Source organism: Triticum aestivum, chromosome 3B (genome assembly GCF_018294505.1).
Source record: "Triticum aestivum cultivar Chinese Spring chromosome 3B, IWGSC CS RefSeq v2.1, whole genome shotgun sequence".
NCBI classification, from domain to species: Eukaryota; Viridiplantae; Streptophyta; class Magnoliopsida; order Poales; family Poaceae; genus Triticum; species Triticum aestivum.
Window position 1 is genome coordinate 90,433,195 of NC_057801.1, and position 5,617 is coordinate 90,438,811.

Genomic DNA, 5,617 nt, shown 5'->3' on the forward strand with positions numbered 1-5,617 from the left:
ATCCTACCGAGTGTAGAGCAACCCTCTCACTCGGGGGCTTAGCTGCAGTCCGAGCACTCGCCTAAGTTATCAAAATCCTACCGAGTGTAGAGCAACCCTCTCACTCGGGGGCTTAGCTGCAGTCCAAGCACTCGCCTAAGTTATCAAAATCCTACCGAGTGTAGAGCAACCCTCTCACTCGGAGGCTTAGCTGCAGTCCAAGCACTCGCCTAAGTTATCAAAATCCTGCCGAGTGAAGAGTAAACCTCTCACTCGGGGACTTAGCTGCAGCCCAGTGCTCGCCTAAGTGGACTGAAGAATAAGTCGACTGCAGTAAAGGCGCCTTGCTTTAGACCTGCAAAAGACATTTTGAGCCAAAGGCAATCATATGCAAGCACCAAATTCAAGTTTGAATCGATATCTAAAGGAACCGAGAGTGCTCAGGCGTTAAGCCTGTTAAGGTTTATCGGTTACAATTCCACTCGGCATACCGAGGCAAATTTAAAAGCGTCGAGCCAGAATAAGTTTTTTATCCCTCGTGTGGAGGGCTGGAAGGAGCAACGAATTCATCAAGGTCAATTCCGTCGGCGATCCGAGTGGCAGCTGCAAGGAAAGTTTCCATAAAGGACCTGAAGTCGTGCTTCTTGGTATTGGCCACCCGAAGGGCCGCCAGCTTCTCTTCTCGTGCATCCTTACAGTGGACTCGGGCAAGACACAGAGCAACATCTGCACCACACCGAGCCGAAGACTTCTTCCATTCCTGCACTCGACCAGGGATCGTGTTCAACCGGGCCATCAGCGATTCAAGGTCATTCTGAAGTGTCTCCTCAGGCCAAAGCGTCGAGTCGATGCGAGATGTGGCGGCCTTCAGCCTTGCGAGATAGTCCACGACAGCTGCAACACGGGACTCCAGTCGGAAAACATCCATGGCAACTTCATCGTTCACCGGAGAATTGACAGGGTCGAGGTTTGGCTCCAGCCGGCTAGTTTCTTCTTCAAAGTTTTGACAAAATTCTGCAAGGGTGATCACTAAGTCAAGGAGATGGTCGAATGGAAAAATCACAATTGGAAATGTCTGCCAAGCATAGAGGTTTACCTTCAAGCATAAGAAACAGCTTCTTGGCAAGTCCACTCAGGAAGGCCTCCAGATCAGTTTTCTTCCCAGTCAATTTGGCGACTTGGTCGGTCAGGGCAGCTTTATCAGTTTTCAGTCGACTGACCTCCTTGTTGGCAATCCCAAGAGCAGCTCTCAGATTGGTATTGTCTTGTTCGAGCTTGGTGACTGAAGCTAACTTCTCGTCAGCAAGCTTGATCTTCTCAGCTAGCTCAAGGTCTTTCTTCTGTTGGGCCTCCTTTAGCTTACCTGCAAGTTACAGCAAGATCAGATTTTGAAACAAGCAAGGGGAAAAGCAGTCGGCAGGGTCTCACCAAACATACCTTCGGTCTCCTCCTTTGCCTTTGTCAGCTTCTCTTGAACCAGCTTCAAGCTCAGCTCGACTTGAGTATGCTTGTGTTCCAGCTCTGAGTAGCGAGCCACAAGATCACAAGAGTTCTGCGAAGAACCAATCGACTAAATGTCAAATCTAATTCACTTCCGAGTGAAAAAGGGAAAAACTCACGTTTCTAAGACTACAGCCGAATACAAGCATTCGACCGTAGCCTCGGGGACTACACCCAGTGGGTGCACTCAGCGTGCCCCCACTAATCCTGTTGAAGACAAAGTCGACCAGTCGACCTCAAAAAAAATGTATTCTCTAAGACTGTGATCAACTGCAAGCAGTCGACCACAGTCTCGGGGACTACACCCAGTGGGTGCACTCAGCGTGCCCCCACCGGTTTGTGAAATCCAGTCGACATAGTCAACTGACAGAAAAATTGACATCATAAAGCCTAAGGCCGATTGCCAGCAGTCGACCTTAGCCTTGGGGACTACACCCAGCGGGTGCACTCAGCGTGCCCCCGCTAATACGGAGCTCAATCGACAACACCCAGTGGGTGACTACTATAAATTCTGGAAAGGAAAAGTTTTTGGCAAGCATATCCAACAGAACAAACGGTGGTCGACTGACCTGAACATTGCTTTGGAGGGCAGAACTGACGTCATAAGCTGCCTGGCTCGCGTCCCGGATGGTCTTCAGCTGCTCCATCATGAGTCCCGCCTGGCGTATCGCCTCCTTCGCTGCGCCAGCTTGGTCCTCTGGGACGTGGTGCGTCGTGAAGAGGGAGGGCTGCTGAGCACTCGTCAGTGGATTTGCGAAGGACACCGTATGTCGAGTGGTGTTCTCTTCCTCCACAGTCAGAATCTCAGGCGCCGTCACGTCCTGAGGCACCTTACTGGCGGACGCTTTCCGACTCCTCCTGTGCTTCAGCGGCTCTTCATCCTCATCATCATCAGGAAGATCGATAACAGTATTGGGTGGAGCTGCGGAGAAGAATTAGGATCAGAGATCGCGAGTCAGTCGACTAAGAACGGCGTTAAGAATACAGTACCTGGGTTCGAAGTGGCTGCATCCTCCATCTCATGGTCATCGGCCCGGGCCGAGGTTTCAGAAGTAGCAGCTCTGCAACTCCAAAGGATCAGTCGACTAACTTCAGCGTCGACCAGAGACAGAGTTCACACAAAATAAGAAAATATGAGCAGCACGGTTACCCTGATATGGTGGGGATGGACACCTTCATCTTTGGCAGGAGCTTGATCGGCTTCGATGAGGCCGCCCTGGGCTGCTACGGCGCCTTTTCAGTCGGCACCGGAGAGGTGGTCCGAGGGCGCTTGGTCGACTAAGTGGCGGTCGCAACCCCCTTACCACGTTCGGTCGAAGGGTCGTGGACAAGCTTCGACCGCCTTTCTGAGCGCGGTGGTACGACCTCCTCCTCCTCTTCTTCCTCGTCCTCGACGTCATCTTCATCACCGTCATCATCATCATCGTCGTCATCATCCTCTGCAACATCCGAGTCCCATTCCTCCTCTTCCTGGCTCTCGCCCCCACTCGCCTCGCCCTCCTCAGTCGAAGCTTGTGCCCCATTGGGCATCGAGTACAGCTCGGTGAGAGCCTAGCAGATATCAAGATAAGGATCAGTCGACCAGTCGGCAGGATAAACAGAAATGAATGCGACAAGGACGCAGTGGAGGGCAGAGCAAATGTACCTTGTTTGGATCGCTGTTGTGGTCGAGTGGGGGGATCCTTCTGGCTCCGCGTGGGTTGTCCTTGTTTCCGGTAACGGCTACCATCCATCTTTCCAAAGTGACGTCGTCGACTGCTTCTGGATGGACTCTAGTCTCGTCTTCGGTCCCACAGTACAACCACATGCAGTGGCTCCGGAACTGAAGGGGCTGGATGCGACGCCTGAGGAAGACCTCCAGGAGGTCCATGCCCGTCACTCCCTCCCGAACCAACTGCACCACGCGCTCCATCAACATCTTCACGTCAGCTTTCTCCTCCGGAATCAGCTTCAAAGGGGAGGGCTTGTTCACTTGGTCCATGGTAAACGGAGGGAGTCCACTCGACTGCCCTGGCGTCGACTGGACCTGGCAGTAGAACCAAGTCGACTGCCAGCCTCTGACGGACTCGGGAAAGGTCATGGGCGGGAAGGTGCTCTTATTCCTCACCTGGATCCCCAGGCCCCCACACATTTGGACGACTCGGGTTCTCTCATCACCTGGGCTCGCCTTCTTCACGGTCTGAGAGCGACACGTGAATATATGTTTGAACAAACCCCAGTGCGGTCGACAGCCCAAGAAACCCTCACACATGGACACGAATGCAGCAAGATAGGCAATGGAGTTTGGGGTAAAGTGGTGAAGCTGCGCTCCAAAGAAATTCAAGAAGCCACGGAATGAAATACTCGGCGGCAAGGAAAACTCACGATCAACATGAGTGGCCAAAAGCACACACTCACCCTCTTCTGGCTGTGGCTGCCACTCCTTCCCCGGCAGCCTCACAGCTCCGTGAGGGATCAAGCCCTCGTTGGCCATGTCGAGGAGGTCCTTCTCTGTGATGGTCGACTGGATCCAGTCTCCTTGGACCCAGCCCTTCGGCAGGCGGGATCTGGACGAGGACCCTCCGCGGCTGGTGGATCTCCCCTTCGCCTTCTCCGACGCCGACGCCTTCTTTGCGCGCTCCAGCGCCGCGGTCTTCTCCTTGGCCATGGTCGCCGGCGAGATGCGCGAAGGGAAGTGGTGCGGGGGCGAGAGCGAGCACGCTGGGCGGAGAAGAAGGAAGCAGAGAGAGGGAGAGAATGCTGAGGCGCAGCACAGAAATCCTCGCCGGGCACATTTATAAGGTCTCTTCCGAGTGGATGACAGGTGGGCCCGTCGATCTAATCATATCTGGGAGGAGTTACGCAGACTGGATACGTGGCGAAAAAGGCGGCGTGGAGATCGAGGCGTCTATGCCCCGTCCCATCCGAACGCCGCGGTCCGCCCCGCTTCACGCGCGTCCCCAAATTTCGCATCCCGCGGAATCCGCGAACAACAAATCAGTCTGTCAGATGCGGTGTTTTCGGCGATCCGTCGCTCGGAGATCGTCGAAGCCCGAAAGATCACTCGACGCAAGAATAGAATGGATCGAGTCGACTGAAGGCAAATTGCTCCCTGTCGACGAAGAGATTCTTTGGTCCAGGACAACGCACGACCAGGGCACAAAGGTTAATCCGAAACGACATCAACTCCTTCCTCACTCGAAGCCTCAATCCATTCGGGGGCTAATGATGGGGTTATGTACCTAGGGTAGGGTCATAGACCTGATCTAAGTACCTTACCCAAAGACACCCTCAGAAGAAGTCGCCTTCCAGTCGACCAACGAGGGACACACTCGACTGACTTGAAGGACTCGACCACGAAGACTCACTCGACCACCAGAAGGTCAAGAGGCACTCTACACTGCAACGGCCTGTAATCAAGTAGACTTTATGATAGTAAAGGCACTTTATGTGGGGCATTACCAGTAACGCCCCAGACTTAACTCACCTTAAACCCTCTCCTACGTGGGCTGGCTGGGGTCCTGGTGCACTCTATATAAGCCACCCTCCTCCACAGGCAGAAGGGTTCGGCACCTTGTAACTCATATACTCATAATCCACTCGACCGCCTCCGGGCTCCGAGACGTAGGGTTATTACTTCCTCCGAGAAGGGCCTGAACTCGTACATCCTTTGTGCTTACAACCTCTCCATAGCTAGGACCTTGCCTCTCCATACCTACCCCCCACTCTACTGTCAGGCTTAGAACCACGACACTTACTGCAATCGACTTATTCCTTAGTCCACTTAGGTGAGCGCTGGGCTGCAGCTAAGCCCCCGAGTGGAAGTCTGGCTTACCACTCGGCAAGATTTTTATAACTTAGGCGAGTACTTGGACTGCAGCTAAGCCTCCGAGTGGAAGTCTGACTTACCACTAGGTAGGATTTTTGATTACTTAGGCGAGTACTTGGACTGTAGCTAAGCCTCCGAGTGGAAGTCTGGCTTACCACTCGGTAGGATTTTTATAACTTAGGTGAGTACTTGGACTGCAGCTAAGCCCCCGAGTGGAAGTCTGACTTACCACTCGGTAGGATTTTTGATTACTTAGGCGAGTACTTGGATTGCAGCTAAGCCTCCGAGTGGAAGTCTGGCTTACCACTCGGTAGGATTTTTATAACTTAG